The 10,529-nt window shown below is 47.2% G+C and overlaps 1 long non-coding RNA gene across 1 annotated transcript; it reads right to left on the bottom strand.

Annotated features, from left to right (window-relative positions):
- Nucleotides 1–2,753: 2,753 nt before the first annotated feature.
- LOC115524722 lies at nucleotides 2,754–8,253 on the bottom strand. Its single transcript, XR_003972193.1, has 3 exons — nucleotides 8,194–8,253; nucleotides 3,526–3,676; nucleotides 2,754–3,141 (listed from the first exon to the last, which is right to left on the bottom strand). It is a non-coding gene; the product is annotated as an uncharacterized LOC115524722 (long non-coding RNA).
- Between the last annotated feature and the right edge of the window lie 2,276 nt (nucleotides 8,254–10,529).

The following is a 10,529-nucleotide window of genomic DNA, read 5'->3' on the forward strand; positions in this document are numbered from 1 at the left end:
CACATGGCCCTATGAGCGCAATACCCAACTTGAACGGAATTCAAGATGAGATGCCTGAGGGGCACCTGGGTGGCTCAGTCGGTTAAGTGTCCAACTCCTGGTTTTGGCTCAGGTCATTATCTCACGGTTTGGGAGTTGAGCCCACATCAGGCTCTGTGCTGACAGGGGGAGCCTGCTTGGGAGTCTGTCTGCCTTCCTTCTCAGCCCCTCCCCCATTCGCATGGTCTCTGTCTCTCTCAAAATAAAAATAAATAAACTTAAAAAAAAAAAAAAAGATGAGATGCTCTAGGTCAGAGGGCTGGATAGACAGAAACCTAGAAAGGCAGCTTGGTTCAGGGCACCAGGGGTGGGGGGGTCTGGGGGGGTGCAGATTGGTCCAAAGCCCAAGCTCACAGCACTTGTGGGCTCACTCACCTTGAGTTTCTGGAATGTGCTAACCACTGTACCTTTATTTGTTTATTTATTCATTCAGTCATCCAGTCAAGAAATCATTTGCATTTTTGTTCTATGCTAAGCCATATGTTAGATATTGAGAATACGAGATAAACAAGGCAGAGCCTTAAGTGCATGATAGTGATACAGTGTGGGTAGGAAGTACTTTGGGAAAACAGAGCAAGAGACCACCCTTGGCCCGGTGATGACACTTGATTGATCTTGATGAGCAGGAATTAGTCACATGCAGAGGCATTCTAGGCGGGAACACCAGGGTGTGCCAAGCCCCAGAGGTGTTAGCATATGACTTGGTGATCCAACAATTTTTTGGAATCTACCCTAGACAAACATGTGTAGAAGTGCAAAAAAGGTACAAGGATGTTTGCATGTAGTATCGTTTGCAGTGAGGGAAAACTGGAAACTAATGTCCATGAAGAGGGTGCTGGCTGGCAGGTCACCAAGGTGCATCGGCCAAACAGTGCCAAGAGGCCCTGGCCCACAGACTCCCTCTGGGGACAGGCTGATGGAAACATCCCATCACTTGACAGCTGCACTAACACGTAACCACTCGCTATTTGTCGCTATTTCACACTTGTAGTTAGGAACTGAATTTTTAAGTCAATTTAATTAACTAAAAATTTAACAGCCACGTGTGGCTAGTGGCAACTGTACTGGACAGTTCTGGTCAAGAATATCTAGAATAGTGAGTTCAGGACGGGGTGTAGGCAGATGGAAGATGAAGCTGGGAAATGAGATTGAATAGTGAAGGTTTTGCAAGGTGGTTTGAAGGGGTTCCGACTTGATCCTATAGGCAGTGGGAAGTGTGCGTGTGAGGGGCTCGGTGAAATTTATCCAAAGAACTCTGGCAGGCAGCCTCTCGAAGGCAGAGGAGAGCAGGCAGAGAGGGCTGCCGGCAGGCTTTGTCTTTTCAGAAGGCTGCTGTGTTTCTCTCCGTGGCCTCTGGACATTGCCCCAGCATTCCTGACGGGCAGCTGAGTAAAGTATTCTGGTTCAACAGCTATGTTTTTAAGATCTCCGGCAACCCCAGGTAGAAAAACTGGTTGGAGTTATCGCGTGGGGTTAACCTCAGTGGGGGAAGCTGTTCTGGGCAGGAAGGACAGCAGATGGATGGTATTAGAGTAAGAATGCATAGCAGGCTTCAGCGGAGCCTGTAGAGAAAGCTTCTCCAGGGTCAGGAATTCGCCCGGGGCAGATTCTTTGGAAGGTACCAAGGAGCTGCCACTATACCCAGTCCAGGTTTCAGCTCAGTAGGCGGATGGTTCTGCTCAGGAAGGCTGCCCTGGTTCATTCGGACCCTACTCCGAAGACCACTGGGGGCCTCCTTATTTCAGAGAGAAATTCTAGTGGAGGATGCATTGATTTAGCTAGCTTTCACACCCAGTCTGCCAGACACCAGGCTGGGTGCTTGGTCCACAATGCAAGTAAAGCAGACACGCTCCTTGACTTCATGTGGTTGTCCACTAAAACCAAATAAACGCGGCCCATATACATAGTTACAAATCGTGATACGTGTTCTCAAGGAAAAAAACCCATTTGGGGCGCCTGGGTGGCTTAGTCGGTTAAGCATCCCACTCTTGATTTCAGCTCGGGTCATGATCTCACAGTTCGTGGGTTCGAGCCCCACATCAGGCTCTGTGCTGACATGACAGAGCCTGCTTGGGATCCTCTCTCTCCCTTCTCTCTCCCTCTCGAATAAATAACCATTTTAAAAAAATTAAAGGAAAAAAAAACACTTAGGATACAGTGCTATGAGAGAATAACAGGGGAAACATAAATTCAGTTAGAGGAGGGTCAGAGAAGACCTCTTTCAGGAAGTTTCAGCTTCTCTGCCCCCAAAAAAGCCTCCAAAGACCCCAAAGACAAATGGAAGTGAGCCTGTAATGAGGGAACCACCGAGGAGAGAGCACTCTATGCTAAAAGATTAATGTGTGCAAAGGCCCTGAAATGGGAACTTGACCTTCTGGGAAAGAAGGTAAGGTGGGTAGGGCATGGTGAATGAGAGAGTGAGAAGTCCGGGGTGAGGTAAGAGAGGCAGGCAGCACCCAAACACTGCAGGCTTTGTCTTATTCTGAATGCAGGATTTAAGCAGAAGAGTGACGGACTGTCTTTCTGGATGTTGTGGGAGGAATAGATACAGAACAGGGCACCAGCAACCCGTAGCCTGGATGGAACACGAGCGAAGAATGGTTTTTACATGTCTAAATGGTTGAAAAGAATCAACAGAGGTATATTTTGCGATATGTGGAGGTTATAAGGAATTCAAATTTCAGTGTCCATAAAGTTTAATTGGAACACAGCCACACCCACTCGTTTACATATTGTCTATGGCTGCTTCCACGTTGCAATGGCGGAGTGGAGTAAATTGCAATGGGGATTGCATGGCCAGAAAAACCTAAAATATTTACTATCAAGCCCTTTACACAGAAACTATGTGGCCTCTGTATTAGAGGGAGACTAAAAGAGGGAGACCAATTAGGAGGTCGCTTCAGTCATCCAGGTACTGGGGATAGGGACTTGTTGTAGGGGCTTGCTCAGTGTATGGATTGAAGAAGTATTCGGGCGGAAAAAATCAATGGAACTTGATGATGGGTTAAATGTAGATGGTGAGGGAGAAGTACATTTCAAAATGAATCCCAACCTGCGATCTTGGGTTGGATTCTGGTCCGGAGTAGGACATTAGCGGGGCACCTGGGAAAATTGGAATAAAATTTATAGATTAGATAATAGTGTTTTTAGTACTCACTTTCTCTCTCTCTCTCTCTCTCTCTCTCTCTCTCTCTCTCTCTTTCTCTCTCTCTCTCTTTTTAAAGTAGGCTCTGTGCCCAGCGTGGGGCTTGAACTCACGACCCCTGAGATCACAGGGTCCACCAACTGAGCCAGGCAGGCGCCCGGTAATTTTCTCATCTTGATCATTGTATTGCAGTTACGTCTCATGTTACATTCAGGATATTAGGGAAGAGCGTATGGAAACTCTTTGTAAACTTTTCTTCGCCACTCTTTGTTAAGTCTGAAATTCTGTCAAAGTGAAAAGTTTAAACATAAAACAAATGCAAATGACTTGCAGGTGTTTACCTTGAGTCCGAAATGCCAGGGAGGGGAAATGTGACCGAGGCAGGGGAAGAGCAGAAAATCAAGACTTCACTTTTGGATACAGTAGGTTGAGACACTGAGATGTCCAAGTGGCTGTGTCAGGAAGGCAGAGCCAGATTATTCCGGATGTCACCTATGAGCCAGGGGAAGGGATAGAACCCATGCAAGCCAACCTCAGACAGGGGGGCTCTGTGCCTGAGGTGAGGCGGGCCACAGTGAAGCAGGACACGGGTGGGGGGGGGGCGCATGCGCATGGAGTGTCTGTGGCTTGGCACGCGTTGTGTTCCGCGCTTTGGCCTCTGAGCCTCGCAACAACCCTCTCCAGGAGGCCTAATTCTTCCCAGTTTACAAAGGAGAAGACTCAGAGAGGTGCTAAGATTTCTCGAAGACCCAGCAAGGATATGGGAGAGTGAGAGCTGTCTAACCCCACCACCAGTGAGTCGCTCTCCCACTTGGTGATGCGGACTGAACACCCACGGCAGAGACTGGGTATGTTAGTTTCCTGCAGCTAACAAAGTAGCACACACTAGGTGGCTTAAAACAACAGAAATTTCTTCTCTTCTAGTTCTGGAGGCCAGAAATCCAAAATTAAAGTATCAGCGGGGTCATGCTCCCTCCCAGGCTGAGGGAGTGGGAGGTGGGGGTGGGGAACGCGGGGGAGGGAGTGGAGAATCTTGCCCTTCTCCTAGCTTCTGGTGGCTGCCAGCAATCTGGTGGTCTTTGGCATACCGTGTATCACTCCGATCTCTGCCTCTGTCTTCACTTTGCCTTCTCTGTGTGTTTGTCTCTCTGTCTCATTCCCCCTTTGCCTCACTGTTTTTATTTGCCTATTTATTTATTTATAACTGCTTTATTATTTATTTTTGAGAGAGACAGAATACAAACGAGGGAGGGTCAGAGAGAGAGAGGGGGAGACGGAGGATCCGAAGCAGGCTCCGCACTGAGAGTACCAGAGCCTGATGTGGGGCTCGAACTCACCAACTGTGAGATCGCGACCTGAGCGAAACCAAGAGTCTGACGCCTAACCAACCGAGCCACCCAGGTGCCCCCTCACTGTTTTTATTCTTTGACTCGTTTTATTTTTATTGAATTATAGTTGATACACAATGTTGCATTAGTCTCAGGTGTGCAACACAGTGATTCCACAACTCAACACGTTATGCTATGGTTTGTTGTTGCTGTGGGGTTTTTGTTGTTGTTTGTTTTTAATTGTTTGAGAGAGAGAGGGAAAGAACACAAAGAACGCGTGTGAGCTGGGGAGAGAGGCAGAGGGAGGGAGAGAGAGAGAGAGAGAGAGGGAGGGAGGGAGGGAGAGAGAATCTTAAGCAGTCTCCAGGCGCTCAGCACAGAGCCCAACAGGGGGTTCAATCCCACAACCTTGGGATCATGACTCAGACGCTCAACCAGCTGAGCCACACAGCCCCTGCTGTTGCTGTTGTTAATTGAAATAGAGTTGACACACAATGTTCTATTACCTCTGCCTCACTCTTATAATGACATTTGGACCTGGATTTAAGACCTACTGGGATAATAATCCAGGATGATCTCCTCACCTCAAGACACTTAAATACATCTCCGAGGTCCTTTCTCTAGGTAACATTCTCAGGTTCTGGGACTTAGGATGTGGATTTCTCTTTTCAGGGACCACTACTCGACCCGCCACACCAGGCCAGCTATTAGCCTTGGAAATCTGTAAAATGTGACATGAACTTAAAAAGCAAGCCATCTTTCGGAATTGTTCATCCAGTTCCACTAATGTGCCTCTTTGCAGAGTACAGCAGCAGCCTCAATGCTGCCACCACACATGTGGCTTGGTCTTCTAGGCGGCCTATAATTACAAAACTTTCAGACTCCAGGGCCTGATGACACAGGGAGAATCAAGCACAAAGGACAGTAAACGTGTCTGCGAGGATGCCCACTGGAAGTCTCAAGTGTTGGGGAGGCTGTGAGTGTATCTGTACCACGATACCCCCTCCAGGCTATTGGCTTCACCAATAAGAACCACAGCTCCCCATGCCGCCCACTGCCTTCCCCGACAGAAACTCAGCTGTGGTTCCTTGGGCCAGTTTTTTGTCACATGTTCCTGGAGTTACAATGTCATAGTAGGGACAAGAGCCAAAGCAGGGCCGTGGAGGCTGGGGTGGGAGAAGGGAATATAAGGGGATGTGAATGTAGCTCTCCCAGACCCACTAGCATGTGACTCATCCACCCATAGGCAACTGGCTTGGCTGTAACACAGAGAGAATCATTTTTATTCCTGCCACTTGGGATTTTTGCAGTCCTCGGAAGAGAGTGAGCAGAAGGCACTGCCAGAATTCAAACCCCTGGTTTCTGATTCTCTGGTCCCCCCTCTTCCACTGGTGGCTACCTGACTGGTGGAACGCTTAATGGCAAAGAGCATTACCTTTATCAGACCTTATCAGTAAATAACATATCGCCAGGAGATTATATAACAAGCTCTATTTGTAGAACACTTTACAGTTTGCAAAGCACTTTCCCATATACTATTTCAGTACTCTGGCAGTTGCCCCGCAAATCTGGCTGCCTAGAGAAGTTTCCTGGCATCCCGTATCTATGGTATTTCATGACAGGGTATTGATTTAGAGTGTGGATTGTGCCTCATGCCCCACAGCAGAGACAGAAGGTGGGGTTTTTTTCTTTTTCTTTTTCTTTCTTTCTTTCTTTCTTTCTTTCTTTCTTTCTTTCTTTCTTTGTATTTACACAGCTGTCTGACACTTCCAAAGCTACCCCAAATATTTATTTACTTTGAGAGAGAGAGAGAGAGAGAGAGAGAGAGAGAGAGAGTGGGGGAGGGCTAGAGAGAGAGGAAGAGAGAGAGATTCCCAAGCAGGCTCCACGCTGTCAGGGCAAAGCCTGATGTGGGCCTCAAACCCACTAACCATGAGATCATGACCTGAGCACAAATCAACAGTTGGATGCTTAACCGACTGAGCCACCCAGGCGCCCCTATAGTTCTGAAAATGGATGCTAGTCCCAGAGGGTAGGAGTCATGCTCTCATTTAGCACTACTACAGAATTTACTCATATTTGGGCATTTAAATACGTATTGGAGATGCCAAACAACAGGGACCCTGGATGCTGTATTCCGTCTGTCTCCAATCCTTTTGGAGGAATTTAAACCTCGGTCCCCTGCAAGCCCTGCAGAATCCTCGAGGCTGTCATTTGCAAACCACTGGATGCAGTAACTGTGTGTGGGAAGCCAGCACATACCATCCTTGTGGATTACGGATAGCTTTGCAGACGCAGCAGAGTTTTTGGATCCATAGACAGCCTGATCAGAATCAGAGTCATGTACCGGCCTGCACCAGAGAAATGATTCCTACTTGATGGGAATTTTCCACAAGGAGGCCAGAGTTGAAAGCAGTCGCTGGTTTCTGCTGCTGTAATAGCAAGTCACAAGATCCCGGCTTTTAAAACCGGAAGGGATCTGAAAGACCACCGAGTACCTTGACCTGATTTCATGATGATGAAACTTAGGCATAGAGAAGTGAAATGAAGAACCCAAGATACATGATGTAAGAACAGTGCTCTTCCCACTGTGCTATATTATCTGTTCCAGAAAACACATAAGCCACATACTGTTGTTTTGCAGATCAAAGAAACTGGCATTATTTAGGGTCATGCTCGTGGTCTGCCCGGCTTCCAGTGTGAACACGAGACGCTAATTTGCTATCACCAGCAGCTTTTGAATGAATTGCCTTGTGATGCCTTATGTCAAAGATAGTGTCACAGATAAGACCAAAACACCTATAAACAGTTTCATAGCACAGCCTCTCTGTGGCATGAAACCAGAGCAATGCTGTACCATTCACCTCATTATCAGGTTAGCAGCATCACAAAATACGTATTAAATTTTTTTTAATCCTTATTTATTTTTGAGAGAGAGAGAGAGAGAGAGAGAGACAGAGCATGAGCAGGGGAGGGGCAGAGAGAGAGGGAGATACAGAAGCCGAAGCAGGCTCCAGGCTCTGAGCTGTCAACACAGAGACCAACGCGGGCTCAAACACACTGACCGCGAGATCATGACCTGAGCCAAAGTCCGACACTCAACCGACTGAGCCACCCAGGCGCCCCCCCCCCCAAAAATACTTATTAAATACTTTTGTCCGATCTGCACCTGATGGTTCATCAGATGGGAATGGATGACATTAAGTCCCCAGGAAGTCATTTTGTGGTGAAACACAGCAAAACCCAGGGTAAAAATACCCCAAAGCACAATCTGAAACAAAATACTTTACTGGCATGTTCAAGGCAGGTTTCCATACTCACACATAGTTTTTTTAATTCACCGTGGAAAAGCTCCCCAAACCTAAAAACAGATTCTGGGAAAACCTGGCATTAAGCAGGACATTTCCTCTGCTCGTGAATCCATCACAGCTAATTAGTACTCCACGTCCGTCTTCCCATTTCCTACTCTCTCTGCCTGGAATGTTCCTTCCCCACCCTCCCATCTCTCAAGATTCAGCTTAAGTGACCCCTTCTCTGGGAAGACTTCTTTGACACTGTTCTTTTAAACTTTACTCCAAGCTGAGTTAGTGTCCTTTTTCTGTGCCTACCCTCAGCCCCACCAGAACCCAATGCTTCCTCTCTCACTAAGCTTATCACATCCTATTGTAGTTGTAGGCTTACCTGTGTCCCCCATGATTAAAAAGCACACTCCAGGGCACCTGGGTGGCTCAGTTGGTTAAGTGTCTGACTTCAGCTCAGATCATGATCTCACAGTTTGTGGGTTTGAGCCCTGAATCAGGCTCTGTGCTGACAGCTCAGAGCCTGGAGCCTGCTTCCAATTCTGTGTCTCCCTCTCTCTCTACCCCTCCCCTGCTCTCACTTTGTCTCTCTCTCTCTCTCTCTCTCAAAAATAAACATTAAAAAAATGATAAAAACAAAAAGCACACTCCGTGGGGGCAAAGAGCACTTTTTATTTCAGCATTCTCTTTCACTGGAATAGTGCCAGGAACAGAACTTTTGATAAATGTCAGTAGAATGAATGAAATTTGAATTCTGCCTGCCATTCAACTTCCCCCTCCATCTGGTCTCTCTTTGAACAGATCCTCAGTATGACCAACTTTCTCCTCTTCAAGCTGCCTCCTGCCGTACTTATAAATGTCAGTGCCTCCAATCCAAACACCATCAAGAACACCCCTGTTGGGAGACCTGGGTGACTCATTCAGTTAAGCACCTGACTCTTGACTTCTGCTCAGCTCTTGATTTCAGGGTCGTGAGTTCAAGTCCCGCATTGGGCCCTGTACTGGGAGTGAAGTCTACTTGAAAATACTTAAAAAAAAAAAAAAAAAAAAGAACACCCCTGTAGGTGAACTTGTGGTTTATTGCTCGTTGCAACAGAGAATGCATATGGTGGAACATTGCTGTAAGAAGGTATTAGGAAGGACTTATAGGATTTGGTTTGTGTTGGATGATTTGGATAAGGTTCAGGGGAGTGGGGCTCTGCTCTGGATTAAAGCAGATGGGGGTAATTCTGTGACTGAGTATCAATAAATCTTATCTGCAAGGTGGAAGGAATGAAGGAAAGCTAAAGCTGTGATTGGCCAAGAAGCTGCTTTCATATTAGCCGAACTAATAGGGAGATGTTTGGTTATTTTTGTGGTTTGGGCAATGTTCTTACTTTTTCCTGTGGTCAGACATGTGTGGTCATGTTTTAGCCTTGATCTATCATGGTCACAGAGTGGACTTATCTGGTGTTTTGTGCAATTGTTTATTTCGACAGAACACCAAGGTCTAACTGATACCAGGCCAGCTCTCTTTCTCCAACCTCATGCCCATTCCTTTCACCAAGCTGACCCCCTGCCTCAGATGCTCTCCTCCCTCTTCTAGCCAAACCCTATTTAAATTCAAATTGAACTCCACAAAATTCTTCCCTGTGAAGCTTTCCTAAATACTTCTTTCTCCATTGGATTATCTTTTCTGAATGCATCTAAAAGTCTTGGTTGGCATGCCACAATTTAGTATTCAACTGCCTTCACTCTGGAATGGTTTGACTTGTTTCACGTGTATTTTTCTTCTCTGCTCAGTAGGTTGCAAATCTTTATAGGGGCAGGGTCATTTCCTACATTTCACTATCCCCTTAGAACTGAGCACCCTGCTGAGGTGAAACTAATGGCTGGTGTGAATAAAGGGGGCGACTCTGCATCTGTGACACAGCTCTGAAAACATAGCCACAAGCCAGCAATGGAAAAGCCACCAGCTTGCCTTTCCCCTTTTTAACACTCTGACCTTTTATCTTCCCATTTTCCATTAAGAAACCATGTTTGAATTTTTCTTTTGGAGCATTCATTTCTTCCCAAGTGTTACTTTTGGAAATGTCTTCTGTCCCTAACTGACCTTTAGTACAGGATCTGCCGTTAATGCACTGTTGTCTCTTCTCACCCTTCCAAAGAGCCTGGCGGATAGCATGAAAAGCCCAGCAGTCCCCCACTAACAGAAGCTCCTGCCTGGCTCATCGTCGCAGGAAGTAGGATGCATGTGAACTGTCTCCTCTGGGGCCGTGCGGAGGGTCACCCACGAGGGCCAATGCCCAGGACTTTGGCTTAAGTCAGGGCACAAGACCTCTAAGCCTGATTAGCCTACACGTCCTCCAGCCCATCCCTTACTCCCTAGGCGGACACTCAGCAGGTTTAGGGAAAATTTAGTTGAAAGCTGCAAGTGTCAACCACTCTGCACAGAAAAGCTGACATTCGGGGGAGGTGAGGAAACAGAAGCGCGGACACCTATGGCAAAGCAGGCGGGAGGGAAGAGCTCGATTTCCACCACAGGGCGGTGGCGAGCTTTCTACAAAGCCGCCTATGTCCTGGACCAGCCAATCCTAAAGCCCGAAAGGGCGTGATCACCAATTAAAAGGCAGAGAAGGCGGAGCCGAAGCCTTGATTGGCACCTGGTCTCCTGTGGACTGGCTGAGGCCTGGCAACGCGGAGTCTGAAGAGGCTTCAAGTTGGGTGCTCTAGCCATGG

This window comes from Lynx canadensis, chromosome D1, assembly GCF_007474595.2.
Source record: "Lynx canadensis isolate LIC74 chromosome D1, mLynCan4.pri.v2, whole genome shotgun sequence".
NCBI classification, from domain to species: domain Eukaryota; kingdom Metazoa; phylum Chordata; class Mammalia; order Carnivora; family Felidae; genus Lynx; species Lynx canadensis.